Below are 14,262 nucleotides of genomic sequence, written 5' to 3'. Positions count from 1 at the left end.
ATTCTGTCCTTGGCCCTTTTCTTACTTGACACATACTCTCTGTTCCATCTGTCTCCTGGCTTTTGTTCACATCTATATGCTGCAACTCCCAAGTCTATATCTGCCTGCCACCTATCCAGTACCAGAGCACAGTCAGCATGATAGTTCTCATATACAAATCTAATCCAATCACCTCACTGAATACTCTTTTCAGTGTCTTCTCCTTGCTCTTAGGATAAAAGCAAACTCTTTGCAGGGCCAACAAAGCCCTCCAGGATCTGGCCTTACCTTGCTCTCAAGCCTCTGTTTCTTTCCAGTCTTCTAGAATTCTACATTCCAGCCCTGCTGGGCCTCCTTCAAGCCCCTGGATGGTCCACGCTCTTTCAACTCTTAATTTTCCTCCATCCAGTTCATTCTACCTGGAACCCTCTTCTACTGGCCCTCCTGCCTGTCACCTTCAGACCTCTGGTTAAGTGTTACATCCCTTTAGGAGACGTTTGCACATATATGCTGAAACCTGCTTTGGGTACTATGATTAATATCTGATCATGAAAACATTTTCCTTTAAACATCTAAAAAATACTTATTATATCCCAAAATGTAGCTTCATTTACTCTAAGACCTAGATTTCTCCAAAGGAAAAAAGCAAACAAATTGTGATTTCTATGGAAAAATAGGATTAGATATGCAGATATTAACTTCATAGAAAAATTTTCAGGAACATAGTAGTTACATATAATTGAGAGAAATCTTTTCATATACCTCCTTTTTGGCTGAGACACAAGTAATGGGGAACAGGTCTTCCTGGGGCCTGTGGAGATGGTGCATCTTTCTAAATCTTGCCCTTCTGATTCTGAATCTTGCCATTTGTGAAGATATTTGCCTGGTATTTCCCCCCTCTGTATCAGGACCTAAAATACTGGGAAATCTCAACCTATAACAAATGAAATGTTCACAGGAATGCAAAGATTAACATTTACTAAACTGTCAGGATATGGGGAACTACTGATATCCTGCAGCACCAAGAGTGATATTGTGTCCCACTGGGAAAAGATGTGTGTACGTGCACATATTGGATTATATCTGGAGTCTGTTGTTTCATGTGCTTTGTTGTTGTTTAGTTTCAAATAGTCAGGAATAGAATAGTGGAGCTTTAAATGCAGTTTAAGGGAACATAGCAAGGAGGATGCATTACCACTAGGCCGGTTTAGTAGCACAATTTTCTAAAGACAAGAGAGGGAGTAGATGACCTTTCTGAATCCTTCCAGTCTAAAGATTTTATGATTTCACACACGTCCTCTGTCTAGACACAAAATGTGTAAATCTTCTTTTATTGCTATAATATGGGAAAAAGCATAACTGCTCCACCTGCAGTCTGATCCTAAAACTGCTCAGGCTCAGCCAGGAAAAACAACAAAACAAAACGGGGGAGGAAAAAAACCACTGGAAAGAATGCAACTTCAGAGTCCATAAAAGAGCATATTCCCCAAGAATCTGTCTTACTTTTAGTCTAGATTTTTTTTTTCTTTTTTTTTGTAATTAAAACATAAGTTTTATTTTGGTTAATTAAAAAGGCAGCATAAAGAAATATCTACCATATAATCTCAAATATATAAGCAAGAAGTTACTGATAAAATGATGAAACGTAGCATTGAAAATTCTAATGGTGTTTTTTTCTGTACTATTTAATTAAGAGAATTTTTTTGTCCTTTACACTTTTTTTTTTTAAATTTTATTTTATCGATATACATTGTGGCTGATTATTGCTCCCCATCACCAAAACCTCCCTCCCTCCTCCCTCCTCCCTCCCCCCCAACAATGTCCTTTCTGTTTGCTTGTCATATCAACTTCAAGTAATTGTGGTTGTTATATCTTCTTCCCCCCCCCCGGTTTTGTGTGTGTGTGTGTGTGTGTGTGTGTGTGTGTGTGTGAATTTATATATTAATTTCTAGCTCCCACCAATAAGTGAGAACATGTGGTATTTCTCTTTCTGTGCCTGACTTGTTTCACTTAATATAATTCTCTCGAGGTCCATCCATGTTGTTGCAAATGGCAGTATTTCATTCGTTTTTATAGCTGAGTTGTATTCCATTGTGTAGATGTACCACATTTTCCGTATCCACTCATCTGATGATGGACATTTGGGCTGGTTCCAACTCTTGGCTATTGTAAAGAGTGCTGCGATGAACATTGGGGAACAGGTATACCTTCGACTTGATGATTTCCCTTCCTCTGGGTATATTCCCAACAGTGGGATAGCTGGGTCGTATGGTAGATCTATCTGCAGTTGTTTGAGGAACCTCCATACCATTTTCCATAGAGGCTACACCATTTTGCAGTCCCACCAACAATGTATGAGAGTTCCTTTTTCTCCGCAACCTCGCCAGCATTTATCGTTCAGAGTCTTTTGGATTTTAGCCATCCTAACTGGGGTTAGATGGTATCTCAATGTGGTTTTGATTTGCATTTCCCGGATGCTGAGTGATGTTGAGCATTTTTTCATATGTCTGTTGGCCATTTGTATATCTTCCTTAGAGAAATGCCTACTTAGCTCTTTTGCCCATTTTTTAATTGGGTTGCTTGTTTTCTTCTTGTAAAGTTGTTTGAGTTCCTTATATATTCTGGATATTAATCCTTTGTCAGATGTATATTTTGCAAATATTTTCTCCCACTCTGTTGGTTGTCTTTGAACTCTGTTAATTGTTTCTTTTGCTGTGCAGAAGCTTTTTAGTTTGATATAATCCCATTTGTTTATTTTTCCTTTCGTTGCCCGTGCTTTTGGGGTCGTGTTCATGAAGTCTGTGTCCAGTCCTATTTCCTGAAGTGTTTCTCCTATGTTTTCTTTAAGAAGTTTTATTGTTTCAGGGTGTATATTTAAATCCTTAATCCATTTTGAGTTGATTTTAGTATACGGTGAGAGGTATGGATCTAGTTTCATTCTCCTGCATATGGATATCCAGTTATCCCAGCACCATTTGCTGAAGAGGCAGTCCCTTCGCCAGTGAATAGGCTTGGTGCCTTTGTCAAAGATCAGATGGCAGTAAGAGTGTGTGTTGATTTCTGGATTCTCTATTCTATTCCATTCGTCAGTGTGTCTGTTTTTATGCCAGTACCATACTGTTTTGGTTATTATAGCTTTGTAGTATAGCTTAAAGTCAGGTAGTGTTATGCCTCCAGCTTTATTTTTTTTGCTCAGCATTGCATTGGCTATGCGTGGTCTTTTATTGTTCCATATAAATGACTGGATAGTTTTTTCCATTTCTGAGAAAAATGTCTTTGGAATTTTGATGGGGATTGCATTGAATTTGTATATCACTTTGGGTAGTATGGATATTTTCACTATGTTGATTCTTCCAATCCAAGAGCATGGAATATCTTTCCATCTTCTTGTATCCTCTCTAATTTCTCTCAGCAGTGGTTTGTAGTTCTCATGATAGAGATTTTTCACATCCTTGGTTAACTCAATTCCTAAGTATTTTATTTTTTGGGTGGCTATTGTAAATGGGCAGGCTTTCTTGATTTCTCATTCTGCATGTTCACTATTGGAGAAAAGAAATGCTACTGATTTTTGTGTGTTGATTTTGTATCCTACTACTGTGCTGAAATCATTTATCAATTCCAGCAGTTTTTTTGTAGAGGTTTTAGGCTGTTCGATATATAGGATCATGTCATCTGCAAACAGGGACAGTTTGACTTCATCTTTTCCAATCTGGATGCCCTTTATTTCCTTCTCTTCTCTGATTGCTCTGGCTAGTACTTCCAACACTATGTTGAATAGGAGTGGTGAGAGTGGGCATCCTTGTCTAGTTCCTGTTCTTAAAGAAAAAGCTTTCAGCTTTTCCCCATTCAGGATGATATTGGCAGTGGGTTTGGCATATATGGCTTTAATTATGTTGAGATACTTTCCCTCTATACCTAACTTATAGAGGGTCTTTGTCAAGAATGAGTCCTGAACTTTATCAAATGCTTTTTCAGCATCTATAGAGATGATCATATGGTCCTTGTGTTTGAGTTTATTAATATGGTGTATCACATTTATTGATTTGCGTATGTTGAACCAACCTTGCATCCCTGGGATGAATCCCACTTGATCGTGATGAATAATTTTTCGTACGTGTTGCTGTATTCTGTTTGCTAGTATTTTAGTGAGGATTTTTGCATCTATATTCATCAAGGATATCGGCCTGTAGTTTTCTTTTTTGGTTATATCTTTACCTGGTTTTGGTATCAGGAAGATGTTTGCTTCATAGAATGAGTTTGGGATATTTGCATCCGTTTCAATCTTTTGGAATAGTTTGTAAAGAATTGGTATCAATTCCTCTTTGAATGTTTGGTAAAATTGTGTTGTGAATCCATCTGGTCCTGGGCTTTTCTTTGTTGGGAGCCTTCTGATAACAGCTTCAATCTCCTTTATTGTTATTGGTCTGTTCAAATTTTCTACGTCTTCATGGTTCAGTTTTGGGAGGTTGTGTGTGTCCAGAAATTTATCCATTTCCTCCAGATTTTCAAATTTGTTGGCGTATAGTTGTTTATAGTAGTCTCGAATGATTCCTTGTATTTCAGATGAATCAGTTGTAATATCACCTTTTTCATTTCTAATTTTTGTTATTTGAGTCTCCTCTCTTCTTTTTTTTTGTTAGCCATGCTAATGGTTTGTCAATTTTATTTATCTTTTCAAAAAACCAACTTTTTGATTCGTTGATCTTTTGAATTGTTTTTCGGTTTTCAATTTCATTCAGTTCTGCTCTGATCTTAATGATTTCTTTCCGTCTGCTAACTTTAGGTTTGGATTGTTCTTGTTTTTCTAGTTCTTTAAGGTGAAGTGTTAGGTTGTTCACTTGCCATCTTTCCATTCTTCTGAAGTGAGCGTTTAATGCAATAAATTTCCCCCTCAATGCTGCTTTTGCAGTATCCCACAGGTTTTTGTATGATGTATCATTGTTTTCATTAGTTTCAATAAATTTTTTGATTTCCTGCTTGATTTCTTCTTGGACCCATATGTCATTGAGTAGAATGCTGTTTAATTTCCATGTGTTTGTATAGTTTCCAGAGTTTCATTTGTTATTAATTTCTAGATTTAATCCATTGTGGTCTGAGAAGATACTTGGGATAATTCCAATTTTTTTGAATTTATTAAGACTTGATTTGTGACCTAATATGTGATCTATCCTGGAGAATGATCCATGTGCTGATGAGAAGAATCAATATTCTGAGGTTGTTGGGTGGAATGTTCTGTAGATATCTGCCAATTCCAATTGGTCTAGAGTATTGTTTACATCTTGTGTTTCTCTACTGATTCTTTGCGTAGATGATCTGTCTAATATTGACAGTGGGGTGTTCAGGTCCCCTGCTATTATCGTATTAGTGTCTATTTCCTTCTTTAGGTCTAATAGAGTTTGTTTTATAAATCTGGCTGCTCCAACATTGGGTGCGTACATATTTATGATTGTTATGTCTTCTTGATGCATCAGTCCTTTTATCATTAAGTAGTGTCCCGCATTGTCTCTTTTTATGGTTTTTAGTTTAAAGTCTATTTTGTCAGATATAAGAATAGCTACTCCAGCTCGTTTTTCTTTTTTGTTTGCATGGTAAATCTTTTTCCATCCTTTCACTCTTAGTCTGTGTGAATCTTTATGGGTGAGGTGGGTCTCTTTTAGGCAGCATATAGTTGGGTCCTCCTTTTTATCCAGTCAGCCAGTCTGTGTCTTTTGATTGGGCAATTTAAGCCTTTTACATTAAGAGTTGTTATTGAAAGGTGTTGATTTATTCCTAGTATTTTGTTGGTTGTTTGGTTGTCTTAGGTGTCTTTTGTTCCTTGCTTTCTGATTTACTGTTTGGTTTCTGTGTTTGTTGGTCCCTTAGGTTGTAAATAGCATTTTTGTTTGCTTGTTTTCTCTTCATGAATGCCGTTTTTATTATACTAGTGGGTATTGATTTTTCTTGGGTTTTTATGGCAGTGGTAGTTATTTTTCAGGAACCAAACCCAGTACTCCCTTGAGGATTTCTTGTAAGGGTGGTCGTGTGGTAGTGAACTCCCGCAGTTTTTGTTTGTCTGAGAAATATACTATTTGCCCTTCATTTCAGAAGGATAGCCTTGCAGGGTAAAGTATTCTTGGCTGGCAATCTTTGTCTTGTAGTATTTTGAAAATATCATCCCATTCCTTTCTAGCTTTTAGGGTTTGTGATGAAAAGTCTGATGTTAACCTGATTGGGGCTCCCTTATAGGTGATTTGACGCTTCTTTCTTGCAGCTTTTAAGATTCTCTCTTTGTCTCTGAGTTTTGCCAATTTGACTATGACATGTCTTGGAGAAGGCCTTTTTGGGTTGAATACGTTTGGAGATCGTTGAGCTTCCTGGATCTGAAGATCTGTGACTTTTCCTATACCTGGGAAGTTTTCTGCCACTATTTTTTTGAATATGTTTTCAATGGAATCTCCATTTTCCTCCCCTTCTGGAATACCCATGACTCGGATATTTGAGCGCTTGAGGTTGTCTGATATCTCTCTCAGATTTTCTTCAATGTCCTTTATTCTTTTTTCTTTCTTTTTGTCTGTTGTGTTATTTCAAACAGCCCATCTTCAAGTTCAGAGGTTCTCTCTTCAACTTCGACAAGCCTGCTGGTTAAACTCTCCGTTGTGTTTTTCATTTCGCTGAATAACTTCTTCAGTTCAGCAAGTTCTGCTACATTTTTTTCCAGGACATTGATTTCTTTGTACATTTCCTCTTTCAGATCCTGTATACTTTTCCTCATTTCATCATGATGTCTAGCTGTGTTTTCTTGTATCTCATTCAGTTTCCTTAGAATTATCACTCGAAATTCCTTGTCAGTCATTTCAAGGGCTTCTTGTTCTATAGGACCTAGAGTTTGAGATTTATTAACTTTTGGTGGTGTACTTTCTTGATTTTTTGTATTTCTGGTATCTTTTTTTTGATGTTTATTCATTGTGGCAGGGGGTTTCACAGTCCACTGGTTTGAGACTAATGAATAACTAGGATGTTGCTGTGGTTGCCAATTTCGTATGGCTACCTCCGTGGCTGCTCAGTTGGCCTCTAGTGCTTTGTGTGTGTGGTTGCCTCGGGTCTTGGGCTTCTCCGGGGAGCCACCTTTCTGGTCAGCTTGGACTCTGCTGGGCTGGTGGATCACATACCACAGGGTGTGTGATCTCTGTTGAGCTTTCACTTCCTGTGCAGGACTTCTCCCTGTTCCGTGTGCTCTGGCCCAGGCTGTTGGATCATGCAGTGGCGACCCCACAGGGTGTGTGGTTTCTGTCGAGTCTCCGCCTCCCTGGACGCACGTCTCCCCACTCTGTGCGCACTGTGCTTGGCTGGGGCGTGTCTTCTGCAACCCTCGTCTATCAGCTGGGCCTTTAAGACCCTGCTCGGCACCGCCTCGTCCAGGAAGTCTACCAGGTTTCTGCTAGGCACAGATGACCGGTCGCTCTGGGTGCCTTTGTAGCACTGTGTAGATCTTTCTCAGGTCTTGTTCACCTTTGTATCCCCCTGGTATAAACCGAGTCTAGCGCCCGCCTGCAGCCAGCTCTCCGGCAGGTTCAAGCGGACCTGGGAACTCTCCTACCACACTATTCCCAACCAGAAATTGGTTAGGCTTTTTTTCCGAACTGGTGGCCGCAGAGATGGTATCTGCCTCCCAGTAACAGGAAGTTTACCGGGGGCCGGAGTCCAGGGTGCGGTGGAGTGACAGTCGGCCCGCCCGTACTTCCTTGCCCTCCCAACACTGGACGGGGACGCCCCACGCCACCGACCCGCCAGAGAACCGCGGAGGGAGTGGGAGGCAAGGCCGGTCCGCAGGCTCCGGAAAGCCCTGCGCCGGGCCAAGCAAGTGGGAAGGCTCAGTGACAGCCGTGCTGGGCGGAGCTGCCCGCACCTGGGAAAATGGAGGCAGCCCCGGGGCGGTGAGTGGCCTGGTGATGCAGGTGGGAGCCGGGTGGGCGTCTGCCGCCCACAGGACTGGTCCAGGGGTCACTCATAGGGTTGTGCCAGTTCGGGTGCTCACTCTCTGTCTCTGGTTTGTTGCCTTTCCCGTTCTTGGCCGCTGCCGCCTCGGGCTGTTCAGTCGCGGCGCGGGCTCGAGCGCTCCCAGGAATCTTCTTTAATGCCGGCCTGAAACCTCAAATCCTGAATAGGGCAGCTGGCCGCCTTCAGCGCCACCCCGGCCTCCGGGATCCTGTCTGCATCCACAGCAGCCCTGGCGCCGTGTTCCCTGTTTCAAGACTCGCTTTTGCAGCTAAGAAACAGTTCTTTTCCTACTCCACACTTCAAAGCTGTTGCCTGTAAGTGAGGCAGCCTCTCCTGCCGAGGGCAAAGTGGCGGTCACCCCCCACCTTAGTCTAGATTTTCAAAATGACTGTAATTTTAATATCTGTGTCTTGCGTAGTTATCAGTAATTATTCATTCATATATTTAACATCTAATAGGGAAGACCATCAGAAAAGGAGGAGACAGATAATTTGGCTTTTGAGGAACAAAGACTTGGAGAGATAAGTTAGCTGTCCGTGGTCACGCAGTGACCAACCAAGACCAGGTGTCCTGACTCCCAATAAGACATAGGTGTGAAGATTTTTCCACTTCCACAACTGACCCAACACTGCAGACCTGTCTTCAAACGTTGTACCTCAGCTTCTCCCCTCACTTACAGGTCCCTTACTCTTCCATATCCTACGCAACCTGCACACACCTTGTCCCTCTGGCCTCCTTCCTTTCTCACCTTTGTCCGTATTATAAACTTCCTCCTACTTCTAGAACTTTCCACATCCTGTCAGGCTCATGTCATGGCAGCCTCCCTGTTCTTTCTCAAACATATCGAAGACCTGCCCTGAATGCTCTGCCTTTTCTCTTCATTCAGGTCTCCACTTACGTGTCACATCCTCAGAGAGGGCTTCCTTAACTACCTATCTAAAACAGCATCCTGTGAGTTCTTCATTTTTTAAGCTCAATTAAATATATATTTTAGGCCTGTGTTTATCTTGGATGTAATGTTTATACAGTGCATGAAGCACAAAGCCCTCCTTGACCTGTTGGCTGCAGCCCCCGTACTGGGCTGCCACTGGCAGGGATGTCTTCCTCGCTTGACCCCACCTGATGGCTTTAGGACTGAATTACTGAGGAAGACAGGAAGAGGAAGAGAGGAAACACTGCCATACCACTTTGTGTCCTTGTTTTTAGTCCTAACCAAGTGCTAAGGTTAGGCCCTATGTAGGCCTCTCCTCACCTAATTTCTAATTGCTACTCAAGTAGCTGGAAGCTTGGCAGCCCAAGGGAGTGGGGATTTCTCATGCCAGCTCCTAACCCAGAAGTGTGATAAACAAATTCATTAGTTTCCTGTAGGATGGTACTTGGAACAATACAATTTTGTAAGGATCATCCATAACTACCAAGTAAGTGATTTCACACTCATCAAGGGATTCCTTTTTCCATGACGCCAGCACTGCAAAAAAGTTTGCAATTGGAGTTTTGCTGCATATCATTAGCATAGTTAGTTTAGAGGGAAGTTGAACACCTGCTTTAGTGATATTTTGTCCTTCTCTTAATCTTCTCCACAGAGTTATCATTCCAGCCTATGAACGCACCATGTAACACTGAGTAATTCACCTTACTTCTTCAAACTTGTTTCTTGTGCAAATAGAAGGTTGAACACATGATCCCTAATGTCCTACCTAGAAAGGTCTAACACTTTGTGATTTCATAAAAGGTTCTTGAAGAAAGGTCAAGATGTTAGTCATCCACCCCTACGTATGAATTAATCATAGGGACTTTAACCTCGAGCAAGAGACTTATAGTACTGAGAGGTGAACTAAGTTTGAAGACCCTCATTGCCTGAGGAGAGTTTTAAAACATAGTAAAGGGCCCTGGTTAGCAGATTGGGAGTGAATGATAACAATGACAACTACTTACTGAGTGCTAAACATCAGACATTGTTCTAGGTGCTTTGCAAATATTATTTCAGTTCATCTTTGTTTTGTTTTTGGCAGCTGGCTGGTAAAGGGATCTGAACTCTTCACCTTGGTGTTCAGTTCATCTTTACATTATAGCAGTGTATCCTAGTGCATGACGACAGGCTGTGGAGACCTGAGTTTGAGTTGAGTTAAAATCTTGATTTTGCTTTGTGATTTTGGGCAAATTATCTTAATCTTTTCAGTGTCAAGCTTATTCACTTGTAATGTATAAAATTTGCCCAAATTTTTATTTAACTTCTGCTCGTATCTTTTTATTTAGGACTGCAAAGGAGCTGCAGCTGCTGTGAGTCCAGCTGCTGCCTCGGGCCAACCAGGTGATAAGTGAAAACATGAGCGAATTGCAGTAGTGTTTGGTGGACAGCTCAATCTTTCCAAGCATAAAAAAGATGGCTGCTGCTCCACTTCCACCTTCTAAACTTCACACAAAATGACTTGTGCAGCCATGCTAACCTGCAACTATGCATGAAAGCAACTCTGGAAAACAGAGCTCTGGCTCAGATAAGGTAACACAATACAAACACACCACACCACTGGTCATAGAAGAAATCCCATTGGAAATAGAAAATACTTTGAACTGAGTAATGATGAAAACATATTATATCAAAATTTGTGGAATACAGCTACAGAAGTTCTTAGAGGGAACTCTGTGGCTTTAAATGTTTATATTTATAAAGGAAAAAATCAATGATCTGAGCTTCAATCTTAAGCTAGGAGGGAAAAAGGAGCAACTTAAATGCAAAATAAGTAGAATGAAATAAAAAGATAGCAGAAATTAATAAAATTGAAGACAAGTAGTAGAGAAAAACTAACAAAGCCAAAAGTTGGTATCCTAGTTTGTTTGTGCTGCTATAACAAAATATCAGTGACTGCATAATTTATAAACAACAGAAATTTATTTCTCACAGTTCTGGAGGCTGGGAAGTCCATGATCAAGGCACCGGCAGGTTTGATCTGATGAGGGTCCGGTCTCTGCTTCCAAGATGATGCTTTGAATTCTGTGTCCTCCAGAGGGGACGAATACTGTGTCCACACATGACAGAAGGGATGGAAAAGGGAGGAGGCAGCTCTCAGAAGCTTCTTATCACCTCCTAAAGACCCCACCTTTTAATATGATCACATTGGCAATTAAGTTTCAACATAGATTTTGGGGGGATGAATTTAGACCATAGCAATCGTTTTTTCAAAAAGATCAATAAAGTTGATATTCTCTCAGATTTATCAAGAAAAAGAAAAGATATAAATCATCAATATCAGGAATTAAATAGGACATGTCATTACAGATCCCACATGCAGTAAAAGGGCAAGAGGGGAACATTACAAACTTTATGGCAACAAGTTTTGTAATTTAAATGAAATAGGAAAATTTCTTTAAAAACAGCATATTAAAACTCACAAAGAAATGAAAATATGAAAAGTCTTGTATCTATCAAGAAATTAAACTCATTATCAAAAACCTTCCCACAAAGAAAATCCAGGTTTGCTTTGGGGTAGGCAAAAATTTCTGGGACATAAAATAAAATAAAAATGAAAGACAAAAATTGATAAACTGGTCTTAACCAAAATTAAATTTTTTTCCTTATCAAAGACATCATTAAGGAAATGAAAAGCCAAGCCATATTGGAGTACATATTTGTAATACATCTGATGAGTGATTTGTGTCAATATATAAATAATTCTTGTAAGTCAATAGCACTTCACAAAAATCAGATACTTCATCAAAGAAGATATAAAAACAGTAAAAAAACAAAAATGACATGAAAAGATGTGCTTAATATCATTAATCATAGGAAAATGCAAATTAAGTAGACTACTTCATACAAACTACACTTGATCTTAGCCAAAAGGCCGAGAAGCAATTCTTCATACAAACTAGAATGGCTAAAAATAAAGACTGGCAATACTGTTAGTGAGGATGTGGAGGAAACAGAGTTCTCATCACTGGTAGTGGGAGTGGAAAATGGTACAGCCACTTTGGAAAATAGTTTGAGTTTGTTATAAAATTAAACATATATCTACCCTACGACCCAGCTATTCTAATAGACATTTAGCCAAAGAGAAATGAGAACATAGATCCACACAAAGACTTATACAAATTTTTGTAGCAGCTTTATTCATAATAACCCCACAATGGAAATAACCCAAATATCCATCAAATATCCAAATATTCACCAGATACATGAATAGACAAATTGTCGTGTACTAAAATGGAATACCATTCAGCAATAAAAACGAACTACATATATATGCAATAGCATGAGTCTCAAAACACATTAAGCTAAAGAAACAAAACACAAGAGTGCATACTATCTAATTCAATTTATATGAAGTTCTGAGAGGTAAAACTAACCTTGTGACAGAAAGCAAATCAGTGGTCACCTGGGGCTGGGGAGAGAATGACTGGCTGCAAAGGGAGATGAAACTCTTTTTGGTGAAGAAAACATTCTATTATCTTGATTGGGAGTGGTGGACACATTGGTGTACACATTTGTCAACACTCATGGAACTGTACAGTTAAAATGGGCACATTTTATTGCATGTAAATTATACCTCCATTAAGTTGATCAAAAAGAAAAAAAAATACTAATGAAGGGGCAGACAAAAGTCATTACCAGAATTGCTGTCAATATTTGAATGTACACCAAATTTCTGGGGGTTTTTGTTGTTGTTTGGTAGCACAAGTCAGGAGGCCAAGTTTTCATCTAAATAAATGGGTGAGTAAAATTATAGTCTTAAAATAGAAGAAGACATAAATGATGCAAGAAGTGAATAAAGGCCTCTGGTACGAATACTTTTAAGTCGAGTGACTAACTTTTGATATGCTAGTTTGTGTTTAAGCATGTTTGAGTGTACTTGAATCGTGAGTTATCAAAGTGCTTAGAAATATCTGTCCAGTACACAGTCTGCCTTTTTGGAGGCTGAATCAAAATATTAAGTCTCCTATCAAATGATGAATAAAATATGTAAAAGGTGTTAAATGTTTAGGGGAATTTGATAGGTTAAATGTATGAGTTAATTGTTAAAGAAATGAGAATGCAATTTCTCTTACTTTTTACAAATTTTACTGTGCTTATAATAGTAAGATCTCCAAGCTGAACTAGAGATTAAAGAAAAACCATATTTTAAATGTATTTTAATAAAGCAAATAATGATTAAAACAAGTATTTATATATTTCTCTCCATACCAAAACCCTGCTCTGACAGTGAAGCTCACTGACAAATGGTTTACACACTTCCTTCTTGCCTTTCTTAAGAAATGAGTGATACATGAATGATAACTTCAGTTGACATGTAACCGAGGGCTTCCAATTTGTTTAATCTCATTAGGTAGCCAGAGTTTTCATGACTTTACAGATGGAGAAATCAAGGCAATGCAATCTTCAAGCGGCAGAGCAGGACTCAAACTTGTCCATTTAACTCCAAAGCTCTTGGCCACTACAATTCCTCTGAGATGAAGTTATAGATTATCCTCCTAGGTTTGTCCTCTCTTGGTGTAATCTACTAATATCTTTGAGGATATATTTGGATGTTTGGATCCAGAGTACCGTGTTAAGTGCTGGGTATAGATTCATTTGACCCTCTAATCAGTAATCGTATTACTGATTTATATGTGGTCAGAATCTGAGGTGCTGGTGGGTTGTGATTGCTTACAGAAGGTTATGAATTCGAGTGGGGAAAAAAACCGCAAAAGGGTAGTCTATCCTTGACATAGGGATCATCTTCGATTCCTCTTTACTACCCCTTTTGACTCCCCCAAGGCAACAAATGTCAGCTAATGAATAAATGAGAAACAAATTGCTGGTTCAAAAGACAGCATCAGAACAGATTAAATATTTGTACCTAGTCTGGTGTTTGGCACCTACTAGGGGTTCATTAAATATGTATTGAAGAGAATGACACTTCTACCATTAATACATTCAGCAATGTATTTATTGAACCTCAACCATGTCTTGGGCATTTTGTAAGGATGCGTGGTTTAAAACAATGATGACTGAGATACAGTCACAATTTTCAAGGACTTTTGGGTCTAGAAGAAATAAGGTGCACAGTACAATAATAGTTGATAGAAAGCAGTGAGTGCTGAAATAAGATTGCCAGTCAAGTGTTTTGAATCTGAAGAAGTTAGGAAGACCAGGAAAGGATGTTTTCCTCTCATCGTAGTCTAGTCACACTGTTTTAATAGAATACCTTAGAGTGGGTAATTATAAATAATAAAAATTCATTTTCTCAGTTCTGGATGCTGGGAAGTCTACGATGAAGGCGCTGGCAGATTCAGTGTCTGGTTAAGACTTCTGCTTCTGAGATGGCACCT

This window comes from Cynocephalus volans, chromosome 4 (assembly GCF_027409185.1).
Source record: "Cynocephalus volans isolate mCynVol1 chromosome 4, mCynVol1.pri, whole genome shotgun sequence".
Lineage (NCBI taxonomy): Eukaryota > Metazoa > Chordata > Mammalia > Dermoptera > Cynocephalidae > Cynocephalus > Cynocephalus volans.
Note: the sequence above shows the minus strand (reverse complement) of the source record.